The sequence below is a fragment of the Cylas formicarius genome, unplaced genomic scaffold (assembly GCF_029955315.1).
Source record: "Cylas formicarius isolate icCylForm1 unplaced genomic scaffold, icCylForm1.1 PGA_scaffold_3__17_contigs__length_32017465, whole genome shotgun sequence".
Lineage (NCBI taxonomy): Eukaryota > Metazoa > Arthropoda > Insecta > Coleoptera > Brentidae > Cylas > Cylas formicarius.
In genome coordinates this window covers 6946362-6966657 of record NW_026844326.1, presented here as the reverse complement: position 1 = coordinate 6966657, position 20296 = coordinate 6946362, and the positions used below count along the sequence as shown (strand labels likewise).

Sequence of the window (20296 nt, the reverse complement as noted above, 5' to 3'; positions counted from 1 at the left end):
CGAATATAGCCGCCATTGTGCATTTGCGTTGGGAACGATTGAAATCTCTAAAACATCATTTTATGGGAAAATATATACATATATAGATTTTTTAATACTGCACACAAAACATGCATCATTTTTTTACAATATAATTTGGTCTAATATTCTTCTCTATAAATATAAAAGGATTCCTTAAATTACTAAATGATAAAATGTTTTTATTGCGCTCACGATAACAGCATTATATAATAAATATAATGCACTACACAAACATATTGTAATACTTTCATAGTGCTTCTTTAATCCCAGTTTATAGAGTTGAATATATGATGCATTGTTGTTTAAAAATGGCCCCTTTTAGGTTGTATACACAAATTTCATTACCTTATAAGATATATTTTATGTTATTTCTTATACCTTTCTCGTCATTAAGGAACAGAGCATCGGTGCAAATCAGAATTAAATCACATTAAAAGTTCAAGATGGCGTTTACATTCCTTGGCGACCATCTTGGAAATTTGAAAATACTTTGCTCAGTTTTCTGTTGGCCATTTTAATAAAAAATATATTATAGCCGCAAGTATCTACACGAAACGTACCCCAGATTTTGAGCACTTTGCATTTGTGCACATAAACCACTGCCTTAAATTTCTCTTAGGTACTTTCTCTCTTCGCTGACGAATTGATTGCGAAATCCTTAACGAAATACTTTTATTAAATGCTCAAAATTAGACAATACTTTTTATCCGGAATTAAAAATAAGTTCTGTGTATTTTTAAAAAGGAACGTTTTTAGGTTGCTGGTGCTATTTCCAGCTTTCAAACAGCTGCGAAATTTTATCGTGGGATTGTTTGGAATGGCAATCGGTCAAAAATTAGCCGATCACACTAAAATATGTCAAGGAGATTGAGAAAAAAACGAACATTAAAATACTTCATTTCAATTGTTTCAGAACCATGTGGTAGAGATGAAAGAAAAATGGTAATTTGGTGAACTTCTTACATATAAGTTATTGGGAAGAATGAATCTTCGATTAAAACTATGTTACAACCGAGTTATAATCATGTACTCCATCTTATTTGGCTTATTCAGGAAATTTTTAATTTTTAACAAATTTTAATTTGTTCAAAAATTAAATGTTTTGAGGCATGTAGTTACGCCGCTTCTACATGTACAGGGTGTCCGAAATAAAGTTTCTTACCACCCCTTTTTTATATAGATTTATGTGTTATGCTCTGTACCAAAGTGTAACGGTTTTCGAACAATCTTGAATTTCATTTTCAGGGATTACTTCTGAAAGGGGACAGGCCTGTTGTCATATATAGGACAATATAATATATTGTCATATTTTAACATTTTCCTCTTGTAATAATGCCATGAGATGGCTGCTAAGTTTTGTTATTAGTTGATCATGGTACTGAAACTCTACAAAATAGAATTAGGAACGAAGTAAAATTTCTCAGGTTATAAATATACAACTTTCATCGCTGAAGATAGGTGTCATGTGGAACAGTCTGACTACTTTAAATTATGGAATTGTATTTATTGTTTTATTAGTAATGCAAATGTAATAGTTACATATGTTATGTAATAATTTATAATTCTCCTTGTGTCAAAGGACCTAGCATATCTTACCCCTCTACTTACATATTAATTGTGTGCTGTGGTGTGACATATTTGCCTCCCAAATAATATTTACATTGTTTTTAATATTGCCAAAACTGCCGATGTAAGCAATGGTTTTCATTGTATTCTGCGGTTTGCTGATGATCAACACATATATTTTTCTTTCCTTCCCAAACCCATGTTGTCATGTTGACAGCATCGATGATAACCTAGAGGTAACACCTCAGAGGACTGGAAATATTGGTCTCAGGTAATTTTGTGATTAATTTGGATAACACAGTATTGAAAATTTTGAATTTCGGTTTTAAAATTTAAATTTTCATCAAACACCATCAGAGAAACTATGTTTACCTAGTTTTCAGATGTTGAAAATTATTCATACGTTCAAATGCATGTGGATATTTACAAAAAGGTGTTAGAATGAAAGTAATGTGTTGCAATCTCCAGGGTCACCCTTCTTCAATTTTAAGGAATACAAATGTTGGGCGCGTATATCCAGAAGTGGCCGTGTTTCCCTAAAATCTTAAGAAAAGCACTCCCAAAGAAAAAATACATTCTTTCTTTTAGTTATGAATGATAGCAATGGATTTTTTTTTGGATTATCAACATGTGCATGATATTATCAATGCCGCTTTCGAGGAGACCCTGGAGTTGATTGATAGTGGAACAAAAACACTATTTTTGTGGTCAATTGTGGAACAAAAACACAAAATATATTATAGGGGTTGGGATGAAATTACCGACATTCGTTGGTGATAATGGCTGCTAAGAAATTTAGTTACATAGAATGTTTCTATTTCTATTCCTTGATTTCAAAGGCGTGGGTTTATAATTCCCAGAGAAATTTTTAGCAAATACAAATTGTAAAATCTCCCCGAGAAGCATTCCTTTTTTCAAGAACAAGTAAACTTCGAATGAAAAATGAGAAGGTAAAAATTTCGTAAAACAAAACAGTTATAAATTTTATTGAAGTAATATTTAAAAATTAAAAAATAAGGATAAAATCTGATAGATGAAAAAATAATTTTATTTAAATATTAATAACAATAATAAAAGTCTTTATTCGAATTAAAAATAATCCAATAATTATAATTCAATCTACCAAAGGTCAGTCTAACCCGAGGAAAGAGCGAGAGAAAGAAAGTACATACATTTTCATTTTATAAGTTATAACCTATATGAAAAATGATTAGTGTTCCCGCGAAGATCAAACACAAAGTAATAATAATATTTCTTTCTATTTAGTATCCACTTTTTCTATTTCTATTATAATACGAAAAGATTAAACTCACCAACAGACAACAACAAACTCACCTCAATTTTTAATTCCAATTCGGGGTTTTCCATTAAAAAAAAAGACCTTTTAAGTTCTATACGATTTCATTTTTCATTCTTTTCTTTTAATGAACCTGTATTAATTTACTTCCAATATATCCCTTCAATGAATGACAGTGGGCCCCCCTTTCACAAGAAACCCATCCAAAATGTAATATTTAAGGCTTATAGGAAAATTTGTTAGTTATTGTAGGGCCTGCAAATATGATTTTTGACACTTATAATTTGAACTTTTTCTTATTGTAAGTAGTTTCTGAGTTAAAGTGGTAGGGAACCTTTTTTAGAAACGGACAATGGTAACAAGTATACTTACGCATGTAAATAATAAATTTTAATTGACGGTACTGATTTTCCAAAAAAAAATGAAGTGGTCACTATTTGTTAGGGTGTAATTTTGGCATGCGAAAATTTTGGATTACGTAATATCCAAAAATGATGATAGTGAGTTGGTGGAAGCAAACATTTTATATTAGTTTTTATTTCTTCCTTGTCGCAGTTTTTGCATTGCTTCGAAACTTACTCGAAGGTGGTCGTCTGTGGTATATGGCACATAGAAAGCAGAGATAAATTGTTTATGGAGATAAGCGCGTTTAAATGCGGCGATCGGGCAATAAATCCGTTTTGGGCTGATGATTTGTTGGAATTGGGAACTACTGGTTAAGCGCCATAAACGCGGTTTCCTAGATTAAGACCTGAATTTATTACGAGAATGTATTGAGAAATGCATGCGCCTATCTTACACGGAATGCCATAAATGCTGCCCGTAATTGCAATGGACGTTCGGCGATTAATAAAGCCGCGGGTATGATAAATAATATGAGAAACTGCCTTTAGTTTAGCCATCAATTTACTCTAGTGTAGGAAAAGTTTTATGTGCAAGCAGTCTCCTGACAATAACTGCAACTGGAATCAACAACCGATAGATTTTTTATCATTTAAAGAAATTCTGGATTCCTCGGTTGCTTAAAATCAAACTTGCTAGCTAGGATGAATCCAGCAGATTGTAAACAGTATTACAGTAGCATGTGGAAGTTTTTCTTTGATACCATTGGTATCAAAGATACATTGTAAGTAACCACTCAAATTCCGAATACTGAAGAACAGATAATTATTTGGACCGATCCCACAACTTCAACAAGATTTTGTAGGCCTGTAAGGTTTTAATTTTTGAAAGAAATAAATATTACTAGCAAGGGAGAATTTGAATACTTTGAATTCCAAATTTTAAATTCAACTGACACAAATATTAATTTCGAAGGCAAATAATAGATCGTTCATCTCACTTTATAAGTTCAAGTCAAGCTTGTTACATATGCAAGGCCTCAGCAAAAGTTATGAATAACCTTGAAGAAGTTTTTAATTTCGTAATTTAACCTCTTTTAAAATTGGACTGTCAACGCTAAATGCACGCATTCGGTTCTTCCAACGCTTCTAGATTGGAGGAGAAATAGAAAAACAAAGAAGATTTTTTAAAGATCCCGAGAAAGCCGCAGAAATAACAGAAATAGGTGAAAACCTATTTCTAAGTATTTGTTCTTTTGGATATGAACTAGAAATAGAGCTTTTTCGAGAATATTGTAGAGATTTGTTAGGCTATATTGGTGGCTTTACATACCCGTAACGTCTCACAAGATATTCATACTGTCTATAGGGAAATTATATAAAGATGCATTTGAAGCTCGTCATAAAGATTATAGGTATATTAGGGAAAAAATACAGCAAAAACTTCACGGAGAGACCCAAATGAAGATCTTTTAAATTTCATGCTCATTTCTTTTGATCCTATGATTAACAGCTTAAGAAAGCATCTATTGGCAAACAGGAAAAATCTCACTATGGTTATTTCTTTAGTCAGAGAGTCATCTGTTCCGGTCAGAACATATTTTAATGTTTAATTATTTCTTAAATTATTTTTCTTAAATTAATGATTTTCATATAATTAAAAGTAACATTGAATTTATAGAAATAAAAATTTTTCTTTTCTTCTTCTTCAGCCTCTAGACATCCACTCCTGGACATAGGCTTCTTCCAGTGATTTCCATGACAACCTTTGCATCCAGTTTTTCGCAGCATGTCGTTGAATGTCATCTATCCATCTCGCTTGTCGACGCCCCACACTTCTTTTCGTTCTCCTCGGACGCCACTGCATTAGTGTTTTGGTATATTTCAAATTGTTTCTAGCAACGTGTTCTGCCCAACGCCACCTGAGACTCACTATCCGCTCTACAACGTCACAGACCGTTGTTCTTCTCCTTATCTCTTCGTTTCTGATCCTCTCTATTAGGCTTACACCCAGCATTGCTCTCTCTATTGCTCTTTGACAGACTCGGAATCGATTTGCACTGCCCATTGTAAGTATCAGTCTCGAGTCCGTATGTTGTTACTGGGAGGATACACATATTGTAGACTTTCTTTTTCAAATTCACTGGTATAGTCGGGTCGCAGAAGATATAGCTAACTTTCCCGAATGCTATCCAGGTGAGACTGATTCTTCGGGTGATATATCCCTTGATATTTTCTAGCTCGTGGAGACCTTTATATTGTCAATGCTCAGAAGTTTAGTTTTTTGGAGGTTAACTTTGAGGCCTACAGCTTGGGAAGCATCTTTGAGTTCTTGAATCATTGTTGTCAACTCATTTGTGTTGCTGCTGAAGAGAACGATGTCGTCCGCAAATCGTAAGTGGTTGAGGAGTTTTCCGTCTATATCGATACCCTTCTCTTCCCATGATAAACGTTTGAATATATCCTCCATAGCTAGGATAAATAACTTAGGTAAGATTGTGTCACCTTGCCTAACGCCTCTTCCCACTGGAATCTTTCCGGTGATCCAGTCTTCATTGATTCTTACATGTATTGAAGTAAGCGAGTATATCTCCAGTCTACGCGGGCATTGTAGATTGAATTCATCACTGCCCAGATTTCGATTGAATCAAACGCCTTCTGATAGCCCATAAAGGCCATGTGGAGTGGGACATCATATTCCGTACATTTCTCTCTCAGCGTGCGTACTGTCTGGATATGGTCGATGGTGTTGTAACCTTTTCTGAAACCGGCTTGCTCTACTGGTTGCTAGAAATCAAATTTTTGGCTCAGGCGGTTTGTGATGATTTTGGTTAACAGCTTATAAAAAACAGATAGCTGATTAATTGACCTGTAATTTTCTATGTTCGTATTGTCGCCTTTTTTAAAAAGAAGAACGACTTCTGCATTTTTCCAGGACTCCGGAATCCTACCTCGAGGCATTTATTCAGTAGGATTATGAGTGCTTTTTTGAGTGTCTCTCCAACCATTTTAAGCATCTCGCTTGTGATTTGATCCTCTCCTGGTGTCTTACAGTTTTTGAGTTGTTCCAGAGCTGCTTCCATTTCGCCATTATCGACAGGTTCCAGTTCTTCTGATCCTAGGTTCATAATAGAGTTTGCCATGTCATATCGATCTTGGTTTGGGTTTGCTAATAGTAAAATTATTTAGTTTAATTACCTTTACCGTTAAATTAATTTTAATTTTACTTCAAAATTAAATTTAAATTAAATTAATTCACTAAAAACAAAATAAATAACTTTTTTGCCAAATATGTCAATGAATAAATCAAATCGCATAACCTCGAAGAGGCAAAAACTTGGTCGATAGTATAAGAACATAATTTGGTTTATTCGTCAGTGATTATTTTTTAAGTTAACATATAAATTCTGCAATTCTTAGCTTACTCAAAAATTAAAAAAAAATCATTTATGTTCTATTTTTAGGAAGAATAAACTTTACTTTTTGGAACAAAAGTACATTTTGCATTACATTTTGACTACTCTATTACCACTTTATTTTTATTTACAAGTTTCATGATAGCAAAGAACAGTTCACTAGGGCTTGGTATTAATTCATACATCATCTTTTAAAATAAGACACAGCTACAACGACTCGCAACCGTGAAACTCGTGTGGAAAAAGTCAATCTTGAAAACCATTATGCCCATTTTTGTTAGTTTTATACATTCGGCCAGTTTGGTGTTGAATTAACACCCATAATAAGATTTTAAATTGTCACCTTATACGGTCAAATCCACCTCCCAGGTATGACAGATTAATATAAAAATTATTTAATGATGAAAACCTCACGCGGATTCTCGGTAAGAGTTATTATTATTCATCGCCGATCGAACTATGAATGAAAATATTGAAAATATGTCCGCGGCTTTGCCCGATATAAAGCGCATAATTATTAAATTGCGGATACATTACCATAAATTTCAAAGCGAAATGACCACACAACAAGCACATGAAATGTCTGATTGCCATTTTCTAGACGTTATTAAAACTTGAATTATCGGATCTCCGTTTTGCATTGCAACTTTTTCTTTTTATAAATTTTTAATAAGACAATTTCACAATACAATTAAATAATTCCACAGAGGCATTGATATGTACAAGGGCAAAAATTTAGCAGCCTCTCATCTGTTATAAATGAATTGATGGGATTTGGGCTAGCTGAAAAATGAATTCGTCGTGTCAGCAATTTTGAAGCAGCACTCCAAAAGAGCTCCTAAGATTCTTCTATGGAAAACATGGAAAGTTAATTCTGTCAGCAAACAAGCTACGTTTTTTAACGATTAAACACGCAATACGAGGTGTGTTCAAAAAGAAATGGGACTTTCAAGTTTTATCAAAAAGTATTTATTTATTCATGAAAATTAATGTTGTCCCCTTTAAAGTGATCCATCCACTTGTGCCAACGTTGTTTACAATCCTCATTTCTGGTAAGCACCTTCTGGTATAGCCTATAGAGTTCTTCCAGCGTTTTTTTCTTTATCTCCTCGATCGCTCTAAAAGTCCTTTCTTTCTTGGGCTTCTTGAGTTTTATGAACAGGAAAAAGTCCATATCCGGTGAATATGGTGGCTGAGGTATAATTGTCTTTGTGCAAAAAGTTAGACACAAGCAGCGATGAGTGAGCAGGTGAATTGTAGCGATGCAAAAACCACGAATTGTTTTCCCACAATTCCGGACGTTTTCTTCGTATTGTTTCTCGCAAACGGCGCATAACTTCAACTCTTGATGTACTACGCGACGATAATCAAAGCATGGCAGTCGATAATTCAATTTTATTAAAAAAATAAGGACGATTATGAATAAATAAAATATTATGGAAACATGTATAATTTCCTGGGTTTCCATGATTATCCATTTGGCCTCCTTCACTTTGTAGAACACTCAATCGTAATTGCAAATGTCCCAAATAAACCTCTGAATTCTATAATATCACTACTGTCTAAACATGTACCAAAAAGCATATCACCATAAAGTAAAATCAAGTAAAATGAAATATATCGATGAAGTAAAATCAAGGAGTCTGCAGGTCTAATTTTTAGAGGAACAAATAGTAACTGGTTTCCTTTTATATACATAGATTTCTAGTACATTACCCATTACTAATCCGAATTTTTATCTTAAACGAATTTTAAATCCTCGAAAAACAGCAAAACAAACGTACTAGAATTGTAATTTATCATTGTGTGGTAGTAGTTGACTTGAAAGACAACCCGTCTATCATCTGCATACAAATGGAGTAAGCAGTGCTCAAGACACCTTGCAACATGACGTATATAATTATTAAAAAACACAAGAACTAAATTTCCTAGAGACACACCACTCTATTTTTCCACGTTAGTACTGTCGTCGTTTGTGTAGACAATCCTGTATGAATCCAAGAGTTGCTTTAGAAAATCTGACAAAGTGGAGAAAGGTTTAGAGTAGTCCAACATCACTAAGGTTTTCCCAGAATCGGAAGAATAATATGGTTTGTGTGTGTAGTGTGGAGCAAAGTAGTAGTGCAGCTAATACATTTTCCAAAACCTTACTGAAAATAAAATGTGACTAACATCTAGATGTTTTTTAATCCGTTGATTCATAATTTTTATTTTGGAAAATACTTATACTAATGGGTTTGACATCAGTATATGACTTAAGATCTGATAGTTTTTAGTGGAAGGCACTCTGGAAATCTTTCATGCATCTGGAAATTTATATTTTAAAATAGAAGACTTGACAATAATTACTAATAAAACTATTAATTTGAAACAAATATTTTTAATATCGTCGGTAATAGTATTAAAGGTAAACAATGTAATAAACGTTTATTTAGAATTATTTTTGTAGAAATGCAATATATATTGTTTTTTTAATGCTATTTTTTATTTCATTACGATTAACTAGAGCTTCTTTATTTCTTCGGTTAACGCACAAAAATAATAACCAAAAGGCAAATTTCATTGAATATAATTGTCATATTCTACGTTTAAAGTTAAAGACCCAAAGAAGGCAATCATACGAGCTAGGTACGAGCTGTACCCTAAAGTACAAAACTTCTCGCAATATCCGTTATCTCAACATTCAAAAGGGAAAATTCTATTGGCGGCATTTTTTGTTAGTTGAAAATGTAGAACACGACTTGAAGTATAAGTATAATAAGTATAATATAGAGACCCGAAGAAGGCAATCAAATTGCTCAAACGTCGCAAGAATTGGATTTTTCATAAACCCGGTCCGAAACCCATCAATTCCTTTATATCGTTTTGTACGTTGCCCTTTTTAATTTGTCCGTTTCTTGGTATGCGTATTAAGTGGTACGAAAATTACTTTGCGTCGGTAACCGTGCAATCAAACTCGATTTTCTCGATTTTCAACCACACCTGTGCGTCGCTGTCCGCTAAAGTATGCACGATCGTCGATGTAATGACAAACGGTTTGTACCATCCGAACGGGTCGTATAAATACACCATCAAATGATTAATAACAACTGGCGCGTCATTAAAATACTTTACTCCAACGCGATTACTCAATGTACGTCCCGCAATTTTATTAAGACTATTTCCGAAAAACACTGTACGACAATTAAGAATGCTTTGCCGATTTGGTTTTATTGTTTTTCAAAATATTCTCCATGAAGATCACTTTTGCATGCGTTAGAACTAATTTTTGAAGTAGTTTTTTCAGTCTGATTGAGTTTACTTCTAAACAAGCGTTTTGAATGCATCAAGCGCTTCTTTGAGCTTAGAAAATCGTTAACAAGGCAACGCTAGGTGCCAAATCAGGGCTGTACGGCGGATGGCCCGTCAATTCGATGCTTTGGCTAAAGATTGTAAATCGAAAGGTTCTGAGAACATTTATCTTAAGATATATTAAATTTTTCAATGGAAATATCAGATTGCACCTAAAACGACTCGGCGCTGCCAAGGCCAGAAATATAAGTAGCAACCCTAGTATACATATTTCATATTTGCTAATTCTTAGCACTTTGCACTTCGATCTGGACCAAATAATTACTCCTTAAAATAGTATATACCTGGGTACTGGCTTCTTTTCCAAGATTGTTAATAACGTAGTTATTTATACACCCAGATAGCACACAATATGTCCCATTAAAGTCGCATATTCAGGATATACGTTACCATGTATAATAAGAATATACTGTAAAATACATCCTAGGGATATCCTCTGAGTGGATAGCTTGCGGATTTACTATACACGATATACCACATATAGCCTCTAAATAGATGGATATCCCCATACAGGATATCCCCTTGCGCCATAATGGGAATATTAGAATATAAATAAGGGAAAAAAGTGAAAAACCGTGAAACAAAATAAAATCGAAAATTAAAATTTTGAACAACTGAGAAGGTAAATACTCAGTTTAGATTTGTGGTGTTTTGGGAGATATTTTATTGGCCACGTTTTTGTGCACATCTACATCGACGCCAGTGTTGACAAATCAAATCAACTTGTTTTTATTATTTTTAGACACGAACGAGACAAGAAACGCTTTGCCAGCCTTGTTTATGTTGTCGGTATACGGTATACGGCGACTTTGCGTCTATTTTGAGTATTTTGTGTATTGTGCTTACTGCTTTCAGTGCTTTCATTTCAGATATTTTTTTGTTGTATGTATGTAAAGCTTTATGGTAATATATAACATAAAATTTGATAAATTCTAAGCTGAACGAACCATTGTTGTGTAGTCTACCAACAGCATGCCTTGTTTTTTATTATTTGGATAGGTCAATGAGATAGCAAGATCCGGCGGCGGCAGCAGTTATGAGTTTGTAAAACAAGCTCTGGCCTCGCTAATTTCCAATGAACTTGCAAAGAAGTTTAATTGGTTGCACATGAAGAAAAAGGGGAAATTTTCAAAATTAAAATTGGCCAAATTAATAGTTGGTAAGTAGGTATTGTTTTTTAAAAATAAATAGGACGTAAATGTAATATGAATAAAATATAATAAATATAATTTAATAAAATATATATTATGGCGAATGCTTAGTTGATCCTTTTTTAAGGAGTGGTTGCTAGGCCGAGTTAAGATAAAACTAACTTTTTTGTAACCTATATACCTATATTATACGTTTTAGATTACATATTTTTTTTGATTCTAGACTTCTTTTCGTATCGTATTGCTTTGTTTTTGAAAACAAAAATAAGATCCACCAAAACTAAACTAAGGTTTTATTTAAGTAAGCAATGTTAGACAAAATAGTATTGTTAAATTTTTTTTTCTTAAAATGGATGGAAGAATGAGCCCCCAAAAACAAAAACAAAATTTTAGGGATCACCCTCCGTAAAGTACAATTTTTACATTAAAATGGTTGTTCGGTTAATTCATGAAAACGTTTTTGAAGGCTTGTTTTCATGATGATAGTAGGTACCATTATGAGCAAAAAAAAAACTAGGAAAATTTTTAGGTTGACAACTGACAAACTGAAAAGTCACACTCTAATGCAAGAGATCTTACCAATAAGAGTTTAATGAGTTTTGTATTTAATGAAATGAGATACATAAATATATATGTACCTACATCACTGTGGAGATTAACATCTAAGATCACTTTAAAGAAAGTACTATCGGCGTCAAATCAAGCCTTTACGTAAAAGGCGGATGAAGGGATTTTTTAAATCTGTTGTTTAAACATATAAGATACCAGTCTCGTTCTTTTTTTTTATAAAGAACAGATATATAAAACCTGTATTTCTCAAAACTAAAATTTTTTTCAGATGCGGATAAGAAGGCAAACACATCACAAACATAAAAAAAATGGGAGAATTCAATAGCTGCTTGTCTGAAAAGAGTTACTTTACTGAAAAGAGTTACCAAAGAATGACAGAGAACCTGTCAAACATTAATTATTCCTTTAGAGTTTAGGTCAAGATATAGTATCTTACTCTATATTTAAGATGTTTAGGTTAGGTTGTTCTCTATTTTTGCTATATTATACAACTACAATTTTTTCATATCTACAATAGAAAAAAATGTGTATAAAATGTGTTTTATTAATGGTATCAATCGGCTGTCCTTAACTTTTACAATCAAAAGCAAAATTAAAGATTAAATATTAATTGGAAAAAAATTGTGCATTTCAAATAACCCCTGCTATTTCAGTTATAGGTTAATTCCATCACACGCGAGTACCAAATACTGAGATAGAATTTTTGTAGTCGGACTACTGGACTTTACTTTTCCAGTATTTCTCATAGGCTGTTGTAAATAACCTAATAAGTAAGGTCCACTGGTATATCTATATAAGATCCTATATCTTCACATTCGGATATACTAGCGACATCTCAACTAGTATAACTGGATATCCTTAGTATGTCCTAACAAACATCCTACGCACATACGTATCGGATATACTGTGGACGTTCGAATTAGTAACACGGTATATCCTTGAGACGTCTTAAGGATGTCCTTTAGCTGAAATAGTATATCCGCTATCCCCGCTATGTTCCGTGACTTCTAACAAGATCCAGAGGTAGATAGTATCAGTAATAACTTTCATTTACATAATTAATTATAATTATTGCCAATATTTTCAAAATTTTAGAAATAAAGGCGTAAGCGTTGATTTCAATAAGTTATGCCATTAAAACACCTATTAAAATTATATGTTATTATTCCGAAATAGAATACCATAGAATAGATTAGAACAAGTTTTGTCAATATAGCACCTACATTGTCTTTATATATACAGTGCCTCCCACTTATCTGTACGCCCTTGTAAAGTCTTGGCAAACCAGTTCTTTTCATGTTTTAACACAGGGTGCTTCTCAATGAAACTCGATGTGCTTCATTGTGATATTATATTTTCTTTATTGCCTGACAGACCACATTGCTTTTGACCGGTTCATATACTGGTTGTCTCAGTAAAGTATTGTTTTCATAAGTTTTACGGTTTTTACAAAAATGTCTGAGATGGACGACAATGGTTAAAGTGAGTATTTTTTAAAGTATTTTAAGTGTTTAGTTGAGACAATTTCCGCAAGCTGTCACGTGATTCGGATTGCTCATATATCAACAATTTAAATTTTCCGGAAAAAGAATAATTGCGAAATTTTATTTTTTATTTTCATTGTTTTCGTTAAAATACCTTCGAAGGGTACCCTAATTGATATTGAAAAAATAGTGATAATAATAAAACGTAGTCTTAGATTATTTCATGGGAATCAACAATTTCGGTGTTAAATGTCGTTTGTCCTATTAACGTGCGTTTATTGTCCCACGGATCAGAGTCACTTAAAATGTTTTCGGAAATTTTAGCGAACGGATTGAATTTTGACGTTTGTCAATTCTGACGGTCATGTTACTGCATATATTCGTGTTGTTTTGCAAAAATGTATCCAAAGCCTAAAGGTGATAGCAAAATTATAGTATGCAATATGTTTGGAAAACATATTAAGTCACTCGTATATTAAAAACTCGCACCGCTAGTGCCTAATAAACTCGTAACTCAAATGCCTTTTACATACTTGTTGCATAAAATACTATTACCGATAAGGCAATTTTTAATGCAGCCGGTTTGTCCAACAAAAAAAAACTTATTACTGGTGTATCGCAAATGAAAGCGAAATGTTTATGTGTGGAGTGGCATTATACGTGATCGAATAATAGGCCCAGTATTTTCTTACTTCGTTTGTTGGAGAACTATAGATTTCCATTAATTGATAATCTGTCGAACCATATTTAAGAAGGGATTTTTTTTTTTAAATCAACATTTTCTACTTTGCATTGGTCGGTTCGCGAACATGACATGGCCAGCGAAGAGCCCTGACTTAACGCCCCCGGAGACTGCATAAAACGAAGTGTGTATAGGTGTAATAGTGTTCAAGACATAAAAATGAGAATCCGGTAAGAGATAGAAACATTGTGGTTAGAAATGCTATTGCGAAAATTGAAAAGATATATACTACCTGTAATGCCATCGATTTTGTAGCAAATGTTTTGTAATTCGCAATAAGTTTAATTCTCTATCGTTTCATATATATATATATATATATATATATATATATATATATATATATATATATATATATATATATATATATATATATATATATATATATATATATATATATATATATATATATATATATATATATATATATATACACACATATATGAAACGATAGAGAATTAAATCTAAACCTCAATAAAAGTGCGAAATAAAGGGCATTACATTGGAAAAATTTGAGTTTTTTTAATTACACAAAACATTTTTGTGATGCTCATTTATAACCACCCTGTATAATATATTTTCGCCATAGATAGGTCAAAGCATTAAATGTTGACCACTTCTCTCATCACATTGATATTTATTAACGGGTGGGTTGGTTTACTTTACTACATTTTAGGCAGAGTTGACGATTGGCGGTAGAGATCGAGGTACAAAAAAATCTAATGGCAGAGAATACGAACTGGTCGGTCTCAGCTTACTTAATTCAATTGTGTGACTACGCGCGCATAATGCCGCAAAAAATTTGAAAAAATCTACTTCAGGCAGTAAAGCATACAAATACATTTTCGCTTTAAGACAGCCAATCAAGCGCGCAATTACCGGTAACGCTAATTTATAACGTTAAATAAGGATGAGAAATCCCGACGGGGACGATTGAAATATAAATTTTCATTTAGTTTGATTAATTTTCAACATTTCCTGTATAAGCGCGGCCGAGGAGCGGAATTTCTTCAACCGTCCAATTAAACGTCAAGTTTTATAACGGGCAATAATTTTAATTCCTCATTAAACTAATAATTATTATAATCGCATTTTTTTTATCAGCGCACAACGCAAATAATTGCTATGTTCTGCGCTATTAATATGTCGCGTTTGTTTGTTTATGGCGATTTTTTGTGTTCACGTCGATGAAATTATGAATGCGGCGAAGTATCGTCGTTTGCAGTTACGGATAAAACTAATTGCATCGAAAAAGATACGTTTTTAAAGTATAATGAGGTGACGTTCTTATATGAGCGTGGTCGTCATTGATTTAGAAATGTTGAGTCGTATTTGTCAATTTTAAGTAACGTTCTAAATGTCGTTCGTGCAATGCGCATTCCTCCAGAGTAATATGGAAATCGATTCATCTGCGCGAATGCTTTTTCCTTTTTGGGATGTAAGTCACTTCGTCAAAGGTCACCGCATCGAGGCGCTACAAGTTTAAAATATACACTAGCTAACCATCGAGCAAGATGAAATGCTGGAATAAGCATAAAAATACGTTAATATTTTAGTAGTCACAATTATAAATGTCTCCAGTGACCTTTTAGATGTAAATCTGCAATGGAATACTTTTATGAAAAAGTATATAAATATTTTTAGAAACATACTAAATCCCCAAAACTGAATAAAATTAAACAAGTACTTGATGTATTGCTAATTAGTTAAAACAATATAAATGAAAAGGACAGTAAGTATGTATAACAAAATAAAAGACATATAGAAAGAAAAAAGAAAAAAAATATATACAGGGTGTTCGCAAATTGGGTTCGGGAACTTGGAGGAAAGATTCAACGTGGTAAAATAATGCAAGTTATGTAACAAAAATTCGAAATCGTAATGTTTTCCGAGTTACAGCTTGTCAAAATTCATTTTTTTAATTTTATTTTTGACGCAATAGGCTTAATTCTCCACGGAATGAGCTGGTATTGTAGTCACAGTCCTGATTCCCTAAAAGTCATTGTTACAAAATAAATGTGTTTCAGATATCTGTCACTAGGGGCACTTCACCTAGATCATTTTTTTTATTTTCCCTGTATTTTATGTATTTAGACTGAAATTGCAAATTAGAACAGATTGCTTTAAGCACAAAGGTGATAGTGGATATCGCGATATACATTTCTGTTACGGGAAAGCAAGTGGAAATGCAGATCAGCATTATTAACCTGCAGGCGATGTGCACTAAATATTTCAAAACAGTATGTTACAAATTGGCATAAGTCAATGCAATAACATGTTTAATTTAAGTAAGAAATATATTTGACATTTTCCTAAATAAAAAAATTATTAATAACGATCAACAACATAGTATTTGACTATTCCTGATGGGCCATCACAGTAGCAGTTGGAAAATAGGCACTTTTAATAGAAACTAACGGATTGTGGTAATGACTTTTTCAAATTTCATTAAGCCGGGAATAAAAAATCTATTCTTTTTTACAATATCATCTTGTATCTATAACACAAAATTAGCTACTGGAAACTTCAATGAAAATAAAGAACAAATATAGTAGCCTTTATGATCAAATTCAAGATCCTATAGAAACCAGAAATACCACCAGTTTAGTAAATAATTTCATAAAGCAAGCTGTCTTGCCAGAGCAACTTAATTAGCTTTAATTAAACCAATGCAAAAAAAATAAGTCTGAACTATTTAGACAACTAACGACCAATTCGTCTTTTTTGCAGTTTTTCTAAGCTGTTTGAAATGCTCATTTGTTCCAGATTAAATTAATTTATGAATAAATGTCAATTATTTTGAAACTCCCAGCATCCGTATTTAAAAAATATATCAACTAGCACGTAGTTCTTAGATTTCAGAAACTATGTTGTGTAATATGAAGAGGAGTTAATATGGAGACCAAACGAGAACATAAGAAGAAGTTTCTCATTTGCTTAACGCAAATAAAAATAAATAACATAAATAAAGTAATTTGGTTTTGCTCATAAAAAGTAAGAAACCACATGCTACATGAATTATGCGAGAAATCTGACTCAGGAAAAAAGGAACTTGGTCTACTTTTTGTCCCACCCTGTATATTTTCAGTTTGCTGCCTAAAATGAAGAAAGAAAAAATTACGATAGACATGTTGCAAATGATTTTTTTCCAGTCAAAGATAGAGTAAAGTTCATTATCTCATTGGTTTCAAAAGTTATGAGAAAATGGTAATTACAAAAGTGGTACAGATTGTTAGGATGCACAATTTAAAATTATTAATGTGAACATGGTTCCTCAAAATATTAAAGAATTTACTCTATCGTTCATTCACCCAGTACATACAACTATGGGAAATCGATAGATATATTTCAACTTCGAGACATCATTTTTGACATAAAATTTAGAATAAGTCAGAAACGGTAAGACTGTCGTTTATTACATAATATATGAAATATGTGTACAATTCAAAAACTATTTAATATTCGCGGTGTTCTCTTTAAAATAAGAAAGTTGTTGTTCAATGGAAAAAACAATTTAATAAAGTAATATTAAAGGTGTAGGTGAATGAAAACAACTTTAGCCATCAACCGTTTTTGATATTTCTATATTTTGTGGAATAAGGTATCATCGCAGCCTGGAGCTTCTATATTTTACAGCTCTCACAATTACCAAAATTTGCTATAAAAACTTTCAAGGTCATCAACTCTTTGAGGTTCCAATAAGTTTCCATCCGTCCATCCATAAACGATTTATGGGCTGTCCAACAACTAAATTTGGGAACAATCCATGGAAATATGTTTTTTTTAATAAAATTTCAACGAGGCGCATTTTAATGTAAATTTTAAAAAGGCAGATCTTTAAATTTTACAGCATGGAAATACTTTCGAATGTTACTTGCCGATATTCCATCGCGCTATCGATCTGTTTTTGTCTCGTCAGTCAATTCGAAAACATTAAGTGCTTCAGACATAACTGGTTAAGCTGATTAAAATCGGACAAGATGAACAACAATGTCAGGTATCATAAAAAGACGGGGCAAGTTGATTACGTCTGCGTGATCCACTGACTCTGGAGCGCACTAAATTGTGTGTCGCAGTGTGTTAAGAACAGTTACGTTTACTTCGTGGATATTAAATCGAAATTAACGGAACGACTGAAACGACACGTCCACGTATTGTTTCGGAAAATTGGAAAAGATTACAAACTCGATCGGGTCTTAGTAGATTAATTAATTTATTTTCCTTGATGTGAAAATTTAGCGGAAGGAATCTTTTACAGTGCCCTAAAGACGCTTTTAGAGACATCAGTTGATGTATAGTATAATATTCCAGAAACTTTAACTTAGCAAGTAAAAAAATAATCTAATAATTTATATTTATTCATGTAAAATTGAAGCTGCCAATAGGAAGCCACTGTCTTCCGATATTTCAAGGTTAACCTTGTGTCGATTCCTTGATAATGATTCACTAAAACGGAAGGATCCATTTGACAAAGGCATAATGAAAGTGTTGGTGGTCGTACAAAATCGAAATAGATTTTAAAATATTGATGTCTAGTTGCATTAAAGAGAGACTCAACTGTTGTTGGAATTTTATTTAGATGAGACTTGAGGAGCCTAGAGGAAAAAGAATATATATTGTACACTGTGTCCCATTTTGGTATGCCTTCCTTGTTAGTGACGATAAAATCTTGAGTATCTTGAGTGTTCACAAACCTTTGGTACTTTTTTGTAAAAACAAAATTTTCATGAGTTGCTTAGTTTTGAAAATCCAGGGTAGTATTGGAAATTTCAAGTTTTGGAGCATCCCTTGTATCTATGAAATGTCGGAAAGTTGAAAAGCGCATCGGATAAAGATTTTGACGTAGAATTCAGGGGCGTAGTCAGTTTTTTTCAAAACGGTTCCTTCTGTTTGTTTCTTTATTTTGATTCCGGCTGGTATGAGCTTCTCAAAAATGTATGCCGTTCACTTGATAGTTAAGAGTGAAAATGAACCGTGTGTTTTCCGAAATTCCGACAGAATGCTTGAGTTCTTTGCGCTTTGGAAAGGGCCATCCTAGACTATCCGTCTGATCTTCTTGAACTGCCAGCTCTACTTTTTCTTTCAAACGTTTTTTCTTGTCTCCATCGTTTATTAATGTTGTTATGATTACATATGAACCCACCATTTTCTAACTTGGTCACAATTCTTGCTTTTATCTCTCTGATCCCATGTGGCGCCATTGCAGGCTTCCTTTTATTTTCCATGGTATTTGTGACAACTCCGATATTTTTTTATTTGAAAGTGACAGTGTGCGAATTATGAAAACGATGAAGTTTGCATGACAATGACACTGCTCAAAACTTAAAAAAAAGAGTAGAATAAGATTTTTATGAATCCAAAATAACTTCCAAGTTTTTGCATTCGGAAACAATCAGTATTTTAACATTGTCAATATTGTAATATTTTCTAAACTTCTATCTAAATTCTTTAAAATTTCAGCAGCCTTAGATCTTGAGAAACTTGCATATAATTGGGAGTCATCAGCATACTGGTCATAACCGAAATGAAGATAACAAAGAAGAAAGGTTCCAGAAAAGAACCTTGAGGTATACCTCTGTCCAACCCGAATGCCCTCGACCTCCTATTATCAATCTCAAATATCTGTCATCTTTGTTCTAAGTAACTACGAATTAATCTGATTGTTTTGGTTTAAATCCATAAAAAAACAGTTTTTACAGGAAAAAGACTGGACTAAGGGTGTCGTATTTCCAGCCAACAGAATATCATGGAGAACTTTCAACAGCGCTGTTAAGTTGCTGAACCCCTTACGAATCCCGGACTGACATTTTGACGAAAGCACAAAATATCAAAATAATGAATTATTTGTATGTATATTAATTCTTCAATAAGGTAATGGGTTTATGATGAGATACACTCTCTGGCGCACTAACTTTAGCTAAAGGAAAAACTATTGCTACATTCCATAGGGCAGGAAACAATCCTTTCTCAATGCATGAATTAAAACGGTGTGTTAACACGGACACGGACAAGGTTTCAGTGCTTGGATAATGAGAAATTAGTCTCACAGAGTCTATAAAATGCTTGTTCATTAAGCTTCAATTTCTAAGATGAAGCGGTATTTCACTGGAGTTCTTTGATCTTTCGTAAACATCTAAATGATCGAGAGTTTGCCACATTTTTTTTTTTAACTGAGGTGGCTTTTACTTGATGAATATCCATTTATGAAAATAAATAGGAACTAAAAGTTCAGATTTTCACGAAATTATATATTATGACATGACAATTGTTTCGACAACACCGTGTCTTTATCAAATGTGATTTGATGATGATGACATTTGATGACACGATGTTGTCGAAACAATTGTCATGTCATAATAT

General features: G+C 32.9%; 1 protein-coding gene and 1 long non-coding RNA gene across 3 annotated transcripts in view; one reads left to right on the top strand and one right to left on the bottom strand.

Annotated features, from left to right (window-relative positions):
• LOC132698959 (integrin alpha-PS1-like) overlaps window positions 1–20296 on the bottom strand; it is a 298569-nt gene that overhangs the window by 72339 nt on the left and 205934 nt on the right. The gene's annotated exons all lie outside the window — the stretch shown is intronic.
• On the top strand, window positions 19240–19754 carry LOC132700166 (uncharacterized). Its single transcript, XR_009618605.1, has 3 exons — window positions 19240–19344; window positions 19397–19576; window positions 19636–19754. It is a non-coding gene; the product is annotated as an uncharacterized LOC132700166 (long non-coding RNA).